The sequence below is a fragment of the Alosa pseudoharengus genome, unplaced genomic scaffold, assembly GCF_046254945.1.
Source record: "Alosa pseudoharengus isolate Yale_2024_CS ecotype anadromous, Long Island Sound unplaced genomic scaffold, YU_APseudo_1.1 YU_APseudo_1.1_scf_10, whole genome shotgun sequence".
Lineage (NCBI taxonomy): Eukaryota > Metazoa > Chordata > Actinopteri > Clupeiformes > Clupeidae > Alosa > Alosa pseudoharengus.
The window spans coordinates 23,730,363-23,748,006 of record NW_027468565.1 but is presented as its reverse complement, the minus strand read 5'-3'; the positions used below and the strand labels follow the sequence as shown (position 1 = coordinate 23,748,006).

Sequence of the window (17,644 nt, the reverse complement as noted above, 5' to 3'; positions counted from 1 at the left end):
CAATAAATGTATGGTTAAAATAGATAATAATTTAACTTCAAGACTACTTTTAGTTAGCCATGTAACCCTTCTTGGTTTTAAACAAAGACACCATCCCCTCCCCCAATGGAATGCTAATGTAGTGGTTCCAGTACACAGGACAAAGGATGTTACCTTGATATAATGTATCCATGTGTCATGAAATGTAAATGTATTCATGCTCGGTATCATTGTGATAGTCTCAGTACAAGGATTGTAATGATTTGATTGTGAGAATGTTTGGAACATTCTATAAGTTATATTTCTGATATATAAGATATCTCTCCTCATGCTATTCAGATAGGTGTGAAGTGGGTGTGAGTAGGTGTGTCTGATGCCAACTGGAGAACCAATCATGTGGGCTTGTTTTTGGCGCCATTTTCTTCTTTGTTTAAAGCATTTAAAAGTAACTAAACTGCAAGGTTTGTCAGATTTAGATTTCTAGATTAGAACATGGAGAACTGAAGAGAGGAGGAGTTGGCTACAGGCCAACCTAGGCCTACATAGACCATAGACCTTTTTTTGTACTCTCTCTGCTTGTAATAGAATAAACTTGATTCCTGAGTTTTTCCTGAAGTTCGCCAGTCTAAGATTAATATTAAGTAATTATTCACTACAATTACTTTCAAGTACACATTAAACATACTTTACATAAAGTACAAAAAGTGTAAGCATACTTGCTTTATACTTCATGTACTTTAATCATATTTCTAACACACTAAAGTATACTACTTTTTTACCTGGGGATGCTTTCTCTGTGAATTTACGTTCTTTTCTTTCTGGAAAATGTCCATAATCCATATCATGCACATAGAAATAAGGAAGAAATAGCCTTGGCCTAGCCTAAAGCTTTGCCATTTAGAACAATGACATTAAAACGTGTCTGCGTTGCAATCTTGTCTCAACTTCAATCGTGTAATTTAAAAGCAATACAGGCTAATAATTTCTATGTAGGCCTAACAATAATGGCTGACATAGCCTAATATTTTCCTTTTTTTGAAAGTTTGATTCATGAAACGTCAAAACATGTCGGGCCATATAGGGTTTGGTTTAATTAGGCGCCTGGTCGTTTCCTTTTCACTCTCGTCCATAGTGTGTTGAGGTTGATAATACTTCGTCCTGGTTCAGAAGCTTAATAGGGGGAGTTCCGATAACATTAACGTTAGCATAAATTAGCCAGCGCTAGCTTTATTATTTTACACCTGAAAGGGGATTGAAAAATAAATTCACTGAGAAACGTTTGGACAATTATTGAAAACGACTTGTAATGACAGTGAAATACCAATTTAACCTGTCTCCCGGCCATATTTGGTAGTATATTTGCCTCTGGCATGTAGATTGATAGCTAGGCATAAATAAAAGTTATTTTATTTAGTTAGTTATCATAACTTATGATTTGTCATGCAAGACAGAAAATGTAACGGTTAACATTAACGTTACTAGCCTAAGGTGTAGACATTCTATGCACTGTGGTTTAGCCAGCTAGCTGCTATTGTTGCATCATGGACAACACTTAGAGCTAACATTAGCTTTTAAAAATATATTTTTTAGATAGGATGTAATGTGGTATGTGCTGGAGAGTATTAGAGTGGACGTGTAGAAATTGAAGACACAAGTAACGTTACTGTGCTTAATTTTATGGAAATGGTATTGCAAGTAATGTGTTTTGTTTTTGTGCACTATCAAACTACTTTGTCATGCTTTGTGCACTGAAATTCTTGCAAAACTATTCATACCCATGCTAAATTATGGAAATGTAAAAGTTGAATTGTATTGAAAAGGACCATGTATGGTCATGTAGTATATTTGAGCACTGAAACCCCTTTTTTTACATTTTAGAGAGGGAGGCAACACTCGAAAGCTACATCAAGGACACCGGAGGAAGGACCAGAAGACCTGAGACCAAGACGACCCAAGCCCAACCCGTAGTATGCTTCACTGACAAATGTTGATGTTGATGCTTCATCATCACATAGACCAAAGGTAATCAAAAATTAATGTTTACTTATGAATATAACTTTTTTGTTAAAGGTCTATTTTCGAATGCAGAACATAACCTTTTGTTTCTGAGAATTTATACATTTGTTTGAGTAGTTTTGATCTTTTGAATGACAAGAAATTAGCTTCAAGCTACTGGGGACACAAAGTGAACTGAAATACCTTTCCAATCATGTCTTTCTATGATGGTTGGTACAGCTTCCCTACAGTCTCAGATAGCAGTCTCAGATGGGAGACACTTCAGAGTATACCCTTTACCAACGCCACTCTCATTCATGCTGTATATTCTGTTCACTTGCAGGTTTCAGAGAAGGCTGGTAGAGCTCTCTATGAGTGTGAGCTGTGGGAGATAACCCAGAACTGACAACCACCTAAAGAAGAGGTGGCTATAATGGCTCTCCAAGAGGAGGTTGTGAGTCTGAAGGCTTTTATTCAACAAGGTTTGTGTTTTCATACAGATGTGAACTTTTACATTAAAATGTACATGTTTAACTTTAATGAAATAGCAGCTTCTTGGTTGTACAAGTTTAGTAAAAATTTGAGGATGAAACTAACTTTTCCTTTCAGTGTGTATCTGTGTGCTTCTCTCTTGTGTGTATATGATATTAGTTGTGTTGTCTCATTTAAAAGTGTTGTGTGGCTGTCTGTGTGGACTGCTTCACATTTTCGCCTCACCATCATAGATCTTTTCTGTGTCAGTAAACTGTAACTATTTGAGGTCCTAATTGATTGTGCTATTTTTTAGGAGGCACTTAGAGGGAATGCCTGGACCCTGAGAGGACTAAGACGATAATTGGTGAGTTTATTTTATTTGTATGTCTTTCTCTCCAACTCACTTTGTATTTATCTCCAATTATCGTGATAACACAACAGTGTTTCTGCATTTTAGCATCTGTATTTGTGTCACTAATATTTTGCATGTTCTATTTGTATATGTTCTGTCTTATTCAGAGGCCACCCTGAAGCAGTTCCCAGGCCAGACACTCACTCCAGATTGCTGGGCCAGGCAATAAATGCCAAAGTGACAGAACTGAGGTTCCATAACAAAAACAAAGATTTTCAATAAAATAGAATAAAAGATAACAGAAGTGTTGTGTGTTTCTTCCTCTTTATACTGATACTATGGTTGATTTTAAGTAAACATAATAGTGAAATATTTATTGATCAATGCGGAAAATATCAAACCATAGTAGAATATGAACTATATTAGAGAAATATATGTCTGAAATATATATATCATGTGATCAGAATCGTCATCAAGGGTCATGTGATCATGCTTCTTAGTGTCATATATTTAAATATATTTAATTATATGCATAAAATATAAGAAAGTGGCCAATATTGAATATTTACTTATATTTTGAAATATATTGATACATACATGGAAATATATGTATTTAACATAGATGTAAATATATTTATTTAACATAGATGTGCTTATACTGGAATATGTTCAAGCTGCATATATGTGAATATATTATTTTTCTGTATGGGACATTCTCTCAACATGCAAAACATTTTGTGATGACACCTCTAGGGCTCCGTACTTTTGAAATGTGCCTCACAAACACCATACCCTTAGCCTAGAAATCTAGACGCGCCCCTAGCGGGCTACCATACCCTCCCATGGCGAGCTCATTGCGAGTGGCATTTAATGACAGGTCTGCCCGCCTTATATTTATCAGCCACCTTTTTCAATGGTAAGTATCATTAAGAAAGGCAAGGCAAGTTTATTTATAGTGTTTTGATTTGTTTCTCAAGCATTTTTCCAGATCCAGAATCAAATTGACCCTCAATCACACTCTGAACATATAGCAGCATATATCATCAAGGGAAAAAAAAGTGCTTGGTAGAGGGAACACAGGGTCCCCGCATTGATAGCTATTTCTTAAGAAGTGCATCAAGTCAGTCGGTTGAAGTTCAGCGACAGGAAGAAACCCACAGTTCGCAGGACATCAGTACCCCTGTTGTTGAGGTAAGTTCTAGCACTGAGGCAGAGAGAGAGGCCAGTCAGCCAAGGAGGGAGAAGATTAATGGTCATAGGCCTGGGGTTAGATGGCCAGGCGCAACAGAATGTAGAATGTGGGAAGATGTTAATAGTGATTTGGTCAGTATCCTGGGTCAGCTCAAGGGGACGGCTGAAAGCAAATTAGAGAAAATGGGAGACGTTATTTATAGCTATGGTAAGGAAAGATTTGGGACTATTGAGAGAAGGACAAAACGGCAACATGAGGTAGTTAAATCTAGGCGCCAGCAGGAGATAGATAAACTTATCAAGGAGAGGAGGCAGCTTAAGAAGCAGTGGAGAAAAGCTACAGATGATGAGAAGGAAGGTATTGACTGTCTACAGGCAGATGTGAGGGAGCGGTTAGTAGTGCTAAGAAGAGCTGAAAATATTAGGAAAAATAGGAAGAAGAAATCACGAGCCTGACTAGCATTCTATAAAGACCCATTTAAGTTTGTTAAGTCTTTATTCGTAATGCAGAAGAGTGGTAGTCTTTTGGAACCTAAGCAGAAGCTTGAGGAGTAATTAGAGGGAGTGCACAAAGATAGGGAGAGGTTCAGGGAGATGGTGCTTCCTGCTGATATCCCACCTATTGGTGAATTAAGTAGCCAATGCGACGATAGTCCACCAAGGTGGAAAGAGGTGCAAGAAGTAATAAAACGTGCAAGGGCCTCTTCAGCCCCGGGACCTAATGGAGTGCCCTACCGTATGTATAAGAGTGCACCAGATGTTTTAAGATTTTTATGGCAATTAATGAAGATAGTTTGGAAAAAGCAGAGTATTCCCAAGGCTTGGCGGAGGGCTGGGGGAATATTTATTCCCAAAGAAAAGGACGCAGTGGAGATTAATCAATTTAGGCCAATTAGTCTACTGAATATTGAAGGGAAGGTTTTCTTCAGTGTGGTGGCACGGAGACTGACAAATTACCTTGAAAGGAATAAACTAATTGATACCACGGTGCAAAAAGCTGGAATTCCTGGCTTCTCCGGGTGCTTAGAGCATACCAGCATGATTTGGCACCAAATTCAATTAGCAAAGCGTGAGAAGAGAGACCTGCACGTTGTGTCCTTGGATTTGGCTAATGCTTTTGGGTCTGTGCCGCATAGTCTGTTGTGGGAGGCCTTTGATTATTTCAGAATCCCAGGTAGCATTAAAAGCCTAGTAAAAGCATACTTTCTGGATATTCAATTATGTTTTACTACAGCTGATTACACCACAGGTTGGCAACAACTTGAGATAGGAATCATGGCCGGATGTACCATCTCCCCACTTGCTTTTACAATGGCAATGGAGGTCATCATTAGGGCCTCAAAATGGGTAGTGGGCGGGGAGAAGTTGCAGGGAGGGCCACGCCTCCCCCCGATTTGGGCTTTCATGGACGACATGACAACCTTGACGACAACCGTTCCATGCACCAACAGGTTGCTGGGTAAGTTAAATAGTAATCTGCAATGGGCCAGAATGAAGGTGAAACCAAGTTAGTCTAGGAGTCTCTCAATTATTAAAGGGAAGGTAACAGATAAGAAGTTTGCTATAAATAAGGATTTATAGCAAATAAATTCCCACAGTTCTGGAGAAACCAGTGAAGAGTCTGGGAAGGTGGTATGATGCAAGCCTTAGTGATAAATCACAGGTTGAAGACTTGAGACAGGTCACTAGGCAAGGTATTGCAAAAATTGACAAGTCGGGGCTGCCAGGTAAGCTCAAGCTGTGGTGTTTGCAGTTTGGTTTGTTGCCTCGGCTAATGTGGCCATTGACAGTTTATGAAGTTCCTCTGTCAAAGGTAGAGAGGTTGGAAAAAATGATCAACTCCTTTGTCAGAAAATGGCTCGGAGTCCCACGCTGCTTAAGCAGTGTAGCCTTGTATGGAAAGGGTATTGTAGAGTTGCCAATATCTAGTCTGACAGAGGAATTTAAGTGTGCTAAGGCTAGATTGGAATTGACTCTTACTCAGTCCAAGGACCCAGTGGTGAGGAAAGTTGCACCCACAGTTAATGCAGGGAGGAAGTGGAACCCAGAGCAGGCAGTTAAGCAAGCTCAATCAGCATTGAAGCATAGAGATATAATGGGCCATGTGCAGCACGGGCAGGGGGGTCTAGGGGTGGGTGCAAGTAAACCCTTGTGGAGTAAGGCTTCTGCAGGAGAAAAGAGGAAAATGGTAGTGGAGGAAATGCATAGACAGGAGGAGGCTGTAAGATGTACTAAGGCAGTGTCGCAGGCAAAACAAGGGCAGTGGGTGAACTGGGAAGGGGTGGAAAAAAGACGGATTAAATGGAAAGATCTATGGGGCATGGAAGCTGGTAAGATCAGATTTATGTTAGGTGCTACATATGATGTGCTCCCATCTCCCAAGAATTTAAGTCAATGGTTTGGTGAGGATGATAAATGCATACTTTGCTCGTGTGTGGGCAGTCTCCACCATATCCTATCAGGATGCAAGGTAAGTCTCACCCAGGGGCGGTATACGTGGCGTCATAACCAGGTATTGAAATGTGTGGCAGCGGCAATAGAGGATAAAAGAAGAGAAGTCAATTCATTAGCAGCTAGTAAAGGGGTAAGGCAAATTAACTTTGTACGTCAGGGGGATAAACCTTGTTCCGCGAAGGCCAGGTGTAAAACCGGCCAGTTGAAAAATGGGGCGGGCTGGGAAATGAAGGTTGATCTTGGCCAGCAGATGGCGGTACCTCCACATATAGTGAGTACTAAGCTACGTCCTGACGTAATTCTATGGTCGGATTCAGAGAAGATAGTTTACTTCATTGAACTCACTGTTCCTTGGGAAGACAGAGTGGAAGTGGCCAATGAGCTGAAGAGAGCTAAATATACTGAAATAGCAGAGAAGGCAGCTAAGCGAGGTTGGAGTGCACGATTAAGGCCTATTGAAATCGGTGCACGTGGGTTTGTGGCCAGATCTGCTATTGGCTTGCTGTCTGAATTGGGCATTTGTGGTCGAAGTCTAAGGCAGGTGGTTAGTAACATGTCTTTAGCAGCAGAACGGGCAAGCGAATGGTTGTGGGTAAGGAGAAGTTACCCTTCCTGGGGCGCAAGCTAAGGTAAGCTAACTGGCTCATTTGTTTTGGTCGTGGGTAAGGAGAAGTTACCCTTCCTGGGGCGCAAGCTAAGGTAAGCTAACTGGCTCATTTGTTTTGGTTGTGGGTAAGGAGAAGTTACCCTTCCTGGGGCGCAAGCTAAGGTAAGCTAACTGGCTCATTTGTTTTGTGTTTGTGATGGACTGTGCCTAGGTTGATGGTACTTGGCTAAGGTTCTTTATGGTTTATGGTTCAGTTCGCATCAACGGGACGGACCGACCTAGCCAACTTAGACCATGCCTAGGTTGGTTAAGGGTATTTGGATGCTTGTTGTGGTAATATGGGGCAGCATGGGGCGTAAGCTAACTGCTAACTGCTGGCTAATTTGTTTTGTGTTTGGGATGGGGCCTAAGCTAACGGGCTAAGCTAACTGGCTAATTTGTTTTGTGTTTGTGATGGGCTGTGCCTAGGGTGATGGTTGGTTGGCCAAGGTTTTTATGGTTATGGTTCAGTCCACATCAACGGGACGGACCAACCTAGCCAACCTTGACCATGCCTGGGCTGGTTAAGAGTATTTTGGGTATTGGATATTTCAATGTGGTAATATGGTGGCAGCATGGAGGGGAGTGTCTCCAGGACGCTGGTTTCACTGTTAAGCCTTCATGAGGTGTCGTGGGCCTAACTTAACGAAACATCGGTGAATGAGGGTGCCCACTTGATAACCCCAATGACATGCCGCATACTATATAGGCTACTGCTGTTGGATAGGCCATTTGTATTGTGCTTGTGACCATTTGTTGGCGGATTTGTGGGTAGTGTGCTTTTTAAAGTTAAACTTGAGCAGGGGCTTCTGAATGTGTTTTTACCTTGGATTTTGCCACAAGGGATTTTAACATCTAATCCTGTGTATTAATGTAAGGCAAGGCAAGTTTATTTATAGTGTTTTGATTTGTTTCTCAAGCATTTTTCCAGATCCAGAATCAAATTGACCCTCAATCACACTCTGAACATATAGCAGTCTTACAACCTAAGGTGAAGATTATTGAGGTCAAACTTGTTATGAAAATGTCTAACAATCTTTGATGTGGAGTTACAGAGTTTGTGACTTGCTTTTGTTTCAATTGTCTATTTAGGCTAAGTTTGGTAGCGCGCTATATAACGTGTAGGCTACATTATAATGTTTACTTGAATTTTAAAAGCCCACAGGGAGATTAAAAATAAAACAGCAAGGCAGATGAACATACTCTAGAACATACATGGGCAACATACGGCCCGCGCGCCACATCCGGCCCGTGGGCTTTCCCTGACCGGCCCGCGTAAGGTCCGTGAAGGAGTCCGTGAAATAGTCAAGAGCCTAACATAGAGATAATCAGGGTGCGATTTGTAGGGGGGGATGGTGAGGATTTCCCCCCGTCTGGTTTTCCTATCCCTACCTCTGCTAAATTATTTTTATCGTCGGGGGGGACAACATTTATCCCCCTCTGCCCCTCATATTGATTAATGCTACTTCATATAAGTAAAGCGCTGCAACGTGAGAACAGTCTAGTAGGCTAGCCTACATAATAATCTCACATCAGAAACGCACCGTCACCGTCAGCACTGATGCTGCTGACACAGTGGCTGCGTGATAACTTAATTTGGCCTTGATCGTGCAGGACATTTCAGAATGTCGAGTGTGTAATCCATCATAAATGGCTAGATTCAATGGAAAAGTTAGCTGGACAAATGAAAGAAAACGAGAAGGATTCAGTGAAGCATAATAATGTTTTAGAACCTTCGAAATTAGAAAACTGATGCAACTGAGATGGAGGACAACTGCACGTAGAGTAGAACGTAGGCCTACTGTCCAAAGGAACTTACATTAAATGAGGAGATATTTGCTGAATGTCACAAAAAGTGTTACAGAAATTGCTTGGCATCGCTTATTCAATGGCTCTCTACCGAAACACCTGTAGTTTGCGGAGGACGAACGAGAAAGCACTCGTTTGATAAATCAGCCAGTAGTAGACAAAAAACTTTTAGAAATAATCTGTACTGCAAAAACGAATGTTGGTGGGTATTTAAACTATCTAGCCGGTGTTTTAACAGCTGCAAGAAATAGAAGCTTCATGGTCTTTATGTTCTGGTTCGTAAATTATTTTCATAAAACTTCAAGTTGCCCTATAACTTTACTCTCCAAACTCTTCACTGCACTGTAGGCAATTAACTGACAGTATGATAGGCTATTTATTTTTTGTAGGCTACAATAAACACATTTATTTTTTCAACTTTTGCAATATTACGCACTTGGCTACTGAACGCAAATCAGCAGGAGAGAGAATGCACGTAGCCTACGCAGCGTGTAGCGCAATGTGTAGGCTATTTGGTTACCAACTAACACTGTTAGCCAATGTTACAAACTTATTCAAAATCATCCCCCCCTCTGGTTTTTACACAAATCGCACCCTCGAGATAATGCACGCAAATCAATATCATTGCTTTTATTTTGAAAGCGACTGCTTTGTACGCCCATACATTTGTGCGTGAATGCATACGATGTAAACACCCTCACTGATGTGCTGGTGAATAGGTCGGGTTTGCGCGGCCCATTTATCGTAAAGACGGTTTTACAATATCTCTCGGCCCACTACCAAGCATCAATAGTGTTACATGGCTTCGAATAAGCCATTTATCTCTAATTCCCTTTTCCTCCTTCACGAACCTGATCAGTATTTATACCAGACATGAGTCTCTACACTACAGTCATGGTGACCCTCAATATTTACATCAGTCTATTCTTTTGTAACCTTATTCAATCAAATGATTTAAAAGTGCATTGTTTGAAATTGGAATACAATAAATATGCTGCCTGTATCTTTTATTTTATTATTGGTTTACAAAAGTTAGGCTACATGAATCAATGACTTCTGGGAATTTCAAAACCGAATGCGTCTACTTCCTTCAGCACGGGGAATTGCCGATCTAGCATGCCTTGATCCTCGGAATTTTCCCCTTATAAAAGCTAATAAACTGCCCCCAAATGCACTTCGAAACATAAGAGAATGTCTGCTTAAATTCAGTGAAGGTGCTACGGTTGAAAATCTACAGTCGGAATTGACACATCTCGCCACGCACTGGGACAGCCTGAAAAAGTCTCCTCTAAACGAGTATACAGTCAAAGCGTTGGACTTTGATGATGCCGCGGAGATATAGGAAGATACAGAAATAAACCTGGTGAGCAAGAAATGTGCTACCTGCAAGAATTGTGCAATCTGTTGCTATTTCCTTCTCCAGCAGTTAAACCTCTTTACCTGTGCCTACAACTATATATGGTTAGCAAATTAATTCCTACTAACACTGTCATGTACTCAAGTGGCATAGGCCTACAAACGGAGTTTTTCCACTCTCTTCCACTAAATTCATCAAGAATCGCCTAAGGACACGATTGTCACAGGATAATTTTGAGGCCTTTATGCTGATGGCGACAGAGAAAGAGGTCCTATAAAGAACTTGGATGCTGATGAGCAAGCTCCTTCGCACCTTGTTAACTGCAGGACGTTAATTAAGACACGTTTGTGGAGCGGCTGCTCTGATGGGTTTCCCGTTTACCAACAAAACTAGGCCTACATTCGCGCGCAGCCGTGGGGCAGAAGACGCTTGGTGCCACAGTGTTATAAACTTGACTTAAATAGTCGGCTGCTGTAAGCTACAATCGGAATTTTTTATATACCCCTGGTTCCCTGTTGTCTCAATGATAATAACATCTCATTTCAGGCTATATTTCAGAGTTTGTCGTTCATTTGCATTAACATCGTATTTTGTCATTTTTGGCGAAGACATGCATTCCTTTAGGGATATTGAACATATTGAACATTCTCTAACCATCGTGATTTCGAATTGGTGCAGTTTTCAGAACAAAAACACATTTCTTTTCATGGAGAGCACTGTTCTATGCTGTTCTATGGTGCTTTCTGCCTCTTGCGCACGCATGTTTTCGTGACGTTGCATAGAAATCCATGTAGCCTATTCTAGGCTATTCTTTTTTCATTTTCATATTTCATATTTTTGGAGTTGTGCATTGATATATCCATGTTCTTGGTTCAGTCTTTATGCATATTAAAGTTAGAGTTCAGTTAGCTACAAACGTGTTATGTCCGTGCATGTGAAGTTATATCTGTGTGTTGCGGGCACATGTACGCGCGTGCATGCGCGTCCCCGTGTGGGCCGCTGGTTGGTGAAAATGCCAGGGCCGTTTTTTAATCCCAGTCCGTCACTGGCGTCGACACAATGCTGCCTGTCGGCGTAAACCTTTCAAAGTTTTGTGTCTCTTACAGGGTTGCCAACTCTCACGCATCTGGCGTGACACTCACGCTTTCAGCACCAATCTCACGCTCTCACGCACACTCAAGAAATGTCACGCCAAATCCATTCTTTTTTTTTTTGCAATCCGTTCATTTTTTGTTGATGACTAGACTAGCCAGCCCACAGCATTGTTTCTAAATGACAGGATACGAGTTTAAGGCATACATATGTCTAGACCAACAGCAGGTATCACTGTAAAAATTATAAGATCCTGGAGGAACTTTTAGGGGTTCTTCAATTTGAAACTGTGGGGGAACCTCAAAAGGTTCTTCGAAGAACCTTTAAAGAAAGGTTCTTTGAAGAACCTTTTCAAAGGTTGCTTGAGGAACCTTTTGAAGTTCATTACAGAACCTTCATTATTATTAACCTTTATTATTATTATTATTATTATTATTATTAGAATGTATTAACCTTTATTGTTATTATTATTTTCATTATTAGAATGTGGGATAAATGTACATGAAACAACAGATGAATTTAAGCAAGAATTTAATCAAAAGCGTCAAAGCATGTCAATGGCAAAATATTAGGAATACTGTACATGAAAGGATGGACAGATAGATACATAAATAAATATATAAATAAACAAATAATACACAGGCTACATAGATGAAGGCATGAATGAAAACATCTATTAAACAATGCTATTAACAAGAACACAATTAACTTCCTAATCTAAATGAAATAGTCAATAAATGATTGACTTGATTTTTTCTTTTGTCTTAATATCACACATAGACTGTAAAAACAACAATGTCTTGTTCACGGCCTTTGGGTATTCCATATTGAAAATTAAATAAACTGCTAGCAATGCTCCAATGCCCATCAACACATCTTCTGGTGTTACGACGTCTTGTCCGTCCATGCAAAGTGTAATGGTGGTGTCTTCCTCAAAGGGGTTGCCTCTCATGCATAGGGTAGGTGTGGGTGTCTTGGATATCTGAAAAGTACAGAATAACAGTATTTAGAATAGGGATTGGTGATATTCAAGCCCATTGGCTGGGGAAGTTTCTAACAGTGTCAAATGACTGGTACTCTTACCTTATCCACAACGTATGAGCCTGTCAGGATTGTCCCCAAACAGATATGGCCGCTCTGCTGCAAAGAGTCCTGAATTTGAACAATATACTGGATAAGTCTTATAGCAGTAATAACATACTTGTATTGTAATGTAATTCCATACAGTTTTATAGCAGTAATGACATCAAGTGTAAATCAAACTTCTTAATACCTTTGTATTTGTAGGTTGTCTCCTCACAGGCCTGATTTAGTGCAGATTGGTACTTAGGTCAATGTTATGCAGGTGCTGAATTTCAGAGAAAACCTTTAAAAAGATAAGAACAAATTACATGTTTGCTTGGCAGAAGAAAATCTGAAAAATAATTTGCAGTGAACTAAATGCCAAATGTTAACTCACAGTTCAAATGTGGTGTAAAGCTGGGTATTCAGTAAGGATTTCCTGTGTGGAGTGGCGTTGAATAAATGCCACTCTGTCACTGATTGTTCTCCTTATTCTGTTTTCAATCGTATTTAGATCAGGGTTTACTTTTTAACACTCCTCCTTCATTTTTGTCTAATTGTCCTGTAAATGTTACATTCAATTTAAAGTAAAGGTCAATTTGGTTAAAGAAATGTAATAAGTAGTAATATATGGTGTTTAATCATCATCTGAAAACTTACATTGGATTTGGATACGCTTTCATCACCAAGAACATCTACAACCTGTCAGTGTAAAAAGATCATCAGTGAACATATGCACACGCACGCACACACACACACACACACACCATACCTGAACTACAGTGTTTGCATCCTGGGTAGCAGGTATCTGTGTGAATAGAAAAAAAATAAGTGTGGTTTCTGGTTTCCCTCACATTGGATTGAGTTTTGTCCTGGAATCAAAGTAAACTGCAATAAGGATCACAGTGAAGTGTAATTCTGAAAGCTTCTGCTTGAGATACAGATGTATTTTGCTTTGTGAGGAAAAGGTGACTTGCCTGTGATGAATTTTGCCTTTCCCCATACTTTGCTCGATGGTTTCCAATTTCAGGAAGGCTCAGTGGGATTCTTTCCTTCTTGAATTTGTTTTTAGCATTCCCAACCAACTATAATATGAAAGGTTATATAAACCTAATAGGAAAATTCAAATGCAATGGCCTGGTTTATACAGGTGTTAAGCAACATACCAACAGAAGTGAAGAGTGTCATAGGCATACATGATTCAATTGCATCTGTAAGTGAGCAGACTACAACAACCTGAATACCCCTTACAGGAATATCCCATCCCATTATCCCTACTTGTTAGGTGCCCTAAAAAAGGACCCTCACTACAGCCAGTAGGCCTAACTGTATGTTTATTACTTTAATAATCTACTTACATGCATATCCTGGTCCTGTGCGATCCCGGAGGAAAGGGTGCTTAGATACAGCAGCAGCACAAATGTCATGATACTGGATACCTTTGAAATTAAACATAGAGATGGAGTAGCCTATATTTTAAATGACTTAATGATTTAAATGACTGGTTGTTGTTTTGCGTGAATGCAAATGAAGAACAGTAAGTAAAGCTGTAGGCTACCTCATGCTACACACTTACCACATAGAAATTGAATCAAATAGGACCTGTATAATCTGTGTGCAGCAGTATGAACGTCTGGACTTCCTCCATTAATGTTAGCTTTCATTTCAGGAGAGTTGGAAACACGGGAAGTTGAAAAGTCTGTGCTGAAGGAGTAAAATAGACAAAATATTTGGCTAACATTCAGTTTAAGCATAGCATACAAGCCAAGGCATAATGCTATCTTATAACTTAAAAAACTAACGGTAGGCTAAATAAGGCTGCTAAGCTCTAACGTTAACGTTATGTTAAACAAAAAGTTAAGGTTAACGTTCACGAACGGTGACACGTTGATCTTACCTTTAGCCTATAATGAGGTCATGGTTAAAACGTCTCGTTTCCATTTAATATGTAGAATATGTATCATTTAAGGTATAGTTTCTGACAAACGTCAACATTAAAAAAGCTTGATAGGCTGTCAAAATGTTGCACTCACCTCCTGTAGTAACGTTGACTCAACTGTCAAATTCTGTTGCCATTTTTAAAGAAGATTCCACACGCGCGTCATCGCCTCGAGCAACACCTGTCCGCCCATCGAGTTATCCGACCGTGTTCTGCTGCTATTTTGGCATTGGCAGTAGGCCTAGCCTATGCTCGTCTAGTTTTTCAAAATAGTTAATTACACACAATTAACAAAACACCACACAAGTAGCTGAATGCTTCAGATCTTTTGCGCAATTAAACACTAGTCAAACTATAGGCGATTACTCATCAAAACTCTTATTTTGTTGTCATAGCCTATCACAGGCCTAGCATCATATTATCTGATTAGGTTAGCCTATGTTTTGAATCAGTTAGGCCTAGGCCTGTAAAAGATAAATTCAAGAAAATTATTCTCTCAGCTGGAGATCCTCCAGGAACCTTGATTAAATTGGGTTCTTTGAGGAACCTCCTTTCATACTGAAAAATCGTTAAGGTTCTTGCAGAGACCTCTAAGAGCATCAAGGCACGTTTGAGTTCTCAGAAGAGCCCCTGGGTTCTTGGAGTAACATTGAGGTTCTTCAAGGAACTATCCAATTTTTACAGTGTAGGTCTAATATCCGCCTACAACGTTCTCAGCGCAGTTTTCTCTGGCTGTTGATTCGCTGACTAGGGTATTTTAATCCGGTCCGCGACACCTTCACGGAACACGCTGCTATTTAGACATGAGGCAGACCGACATAAAGTGTGGCCGCCCATTCTTCTCTAGGAACTACTCGCGAAGTAGCCTCACAGACATCACATTAAATAACTTTTTCTCATCTTTTATAAGGTGCTATAGCCGCAATTTGCTGCGATAAACGGTTCGCGAGAAAAATAAATCAACTTTCAAGAAATAATCATATTAGGCTACTATAGCTCTGCGCTCATTTCAATTCCTATAGGAGGGATATCTCACAAACTTTTCGTTCCACACATGACAAACCGTAAACCAGAATAAACAGCAGACCTTACCAAACACAAAGTAATGCAATCCCCTGTACAATAAGCCGTTCCAGAGTAATCCGGTTTTGAAATGGTAGCAAATTTCTATATGGTCTCCAATTTTGGGCTTTAAGTGTCTTAAAACTGAGCTGTGCTATACGTGTAAATATTAAAATCAGAGGATATATAGCTCATGGCTAAGAGTTTGTCGATGTAGCCATAATGATTTGTTTTCACAAAATGCTAAACATGCATGTATTTAAGTGTCTTAAAAAAGTGTGCTTATATTGGTCAATGCATAATTTCATAACAGGCCAAATAGAAAAGAAATGTTAAATGTTAAATATACTGTAGCCTAGACATAATATTAAAATCAGATGATGTAGGATAGTATAGAGTTAGAAGTTGGATGGCTCCAGAACTCACACCAGTGGATTGGGTCTTAAAGGAGCCACACCACTTTTATGACACTATAGCTGTTCTGTTGACCTTTAGATTTGTTGCTACTGGGCATGAAGGGCAGGCCAATTATGAGTTCTGTCCAACATTGATGGTAGGTTTAGAAGAAAAGTGAGCACATTTTAATCATATTGCAATACCAATAACCGTAATCATTTTGGTCATGATTTTTCATCAAATGTTCATTCTGTATCTCTAGTGGCTGGTAGACTTTGGAATCCACCAGCCACAATGGTAGGTGGAAAAAATATTTTAGGCTATTTCCATCCCTGATACATTCGTACACTCATACACACATTCATAAGTCTCAATCTGTCCATTTCTTTCCACAAAACTCGCCAGAAGTAATCATTTAAGGGGTTATTTTTCATTTTTTTCTACTGAGCTACTACCTTTTTCAGGTGGGCAGGGGGGCCCTTTTCATGTCTGTGCCCAGGGGCCCAGTGGCTCATAATCCTTCCATGCCACGGGGTTAAAACACTGGTCTTGTTTTCAAGTGCAATCAATAATTTAGTTGTACATTTTGAAGAAACTTAAATCAGGGATTATACTGTACATAGCAAAAAAGTCAGGGGACAGACATTTTTAAAATTAGGTTTAGGAAAAAATGTAACGCACACGCACTATGACTTCACAAAATCTCACTCCAGCCAATCACCCAAAGTTGGCAACCCTGCTCTTATGTCTCCGTCGCTCACCACCGCAAAGGTTGTCAGAAAGAACTCCTGCTGTTTGTTGGAGATACGAAGTGTTAATTTCAAAACGTTACTGGCAGATAGACAGTTTACATTCGGATAACCCCGTCACTGTAAACAAAATATGTCTGAGTTTATTTGCAAAGCATGCTAGCGAACTAGTATGATGCTACTACCCACAGGTTGCTTGAAGCAGCCGGCTCAACACACAGGGCGAGTTGACCAATCACAGTTTTGTGCATAAAGTTAAAGCAAAAACATAGCCTACATTTTTTAAATAGTTTTCTTTGTGCATGCACACTAAAAAATACTGGGTTATTTTCTCAACCCAAACGTTGGGTTGAGGCTGTCAGGGCATTTTGTGGGGTTGTTTTTACTCATGTTGGGTTATTTTCTGTAACCCAGCTTGTTGGGTTGATAGTTTAGGACAGCGCCCCTCCTCTCTCCCACCTGACGTGGAGTACACTACCCAGCACCTGGGTGACTTTAACACAGCTGCATAGTTATTTGAGAGTTCGAAAAAACATCGTTATTCTTCCAACCGTCCAGTCCACCAGCTGTCAGCATGCAATGGAAATCAGGCGATTTCGTAAGGTATGTATCTTTAACTTTTTTTAAAATGTTTTATCCAGACTGATTTTAAAAGTCCACCCAGAGATGTAGAAGCTACCCTTCATGATATGAATGGATATTCTGCCTGCCAATTTCGTTCAGCCTCAAACAGGTTAACAATTGTGTCATTCATGCTAACTAACGTTAGCTAACATTAACTTACACTTACTGTTCATGTTAAATATACACAAAGACAGACTCATAAAAACATAGTTCTTTGTTCACTGGGTATGAACTGCTGACAGAAACAAAACGAACTTTTACAACGAACTAAAATGAGCATACCAAGCTGGTTGACATTAGCAGACCATATAGCTAGCATCAATGCTAATTAAATATGCTTCATGGTGGTTGTAGCCTAGACTATGGTTGCAGCTAACGTTTGTCAGCTAATATTAGCCAACACAGTTGAAGGTAATGTTAGTCTCTTCACAAGCCACACATACGGTAATAATAATGGCAAACA

General features: G+C 39.9%; 2 long non-coding RNA genes across 5 annotated transcripts; one reads left to right on the top strand and one right to left on the bottom strand.

Moving 5' to 3' along the window:
* The first annotated feature begins 1,851 nt into the window (after positions 1-1,851).
* Positions 1,852-3,114, top strand: LOC143140356 (uncharacterized). Its single transcript, XR_012990644.1, has 4 exons — positions 1,852-2,001; positions 2,318-2,456; positions 2,762-2,812; positions 2,968-3,114. It is a non-coding gene; the product is annotated as an uncharacterized LOC143140356 (long non-coding RNA).
* An 8,762-nt stretch (positions 3,115-11,876) lies between these two features.
* LOC143140344 (uncharacterized) lies at positions 11,877-15,033 on the bottom strand. 4 transcript variants are annotated; one of them, XR_012990640.1, is made up of 10 exons: positions 14,445-15,033; positions 13,988-14,115; positions 13,770-13,850; positions 13,389-13,521; positions 13,184-13,219; positions 13,072-13,113; positions 12,809-12,973; positions 12,623-12,715; positions 12,433-12,501; positions 11,877-12,331 (listed from the first exon to the last, which is right to left on the bottom strand). It is a non-coding gene; the product is annotated as an uncharacterized LOC143140344 (long non-coding RNA). The 4 variants fall into 4 exon arrangements; XR_012990638.1 differs by having other exon boundaries at positions 13,988-15,033; XR_012990642.1 differs by having other exon boundaries at positions 12,809-12,905; positions 13,988-15,033.
* Between the last annotated feature and the right edge of the window lie 2,611 nt (positions 15,034-17,644).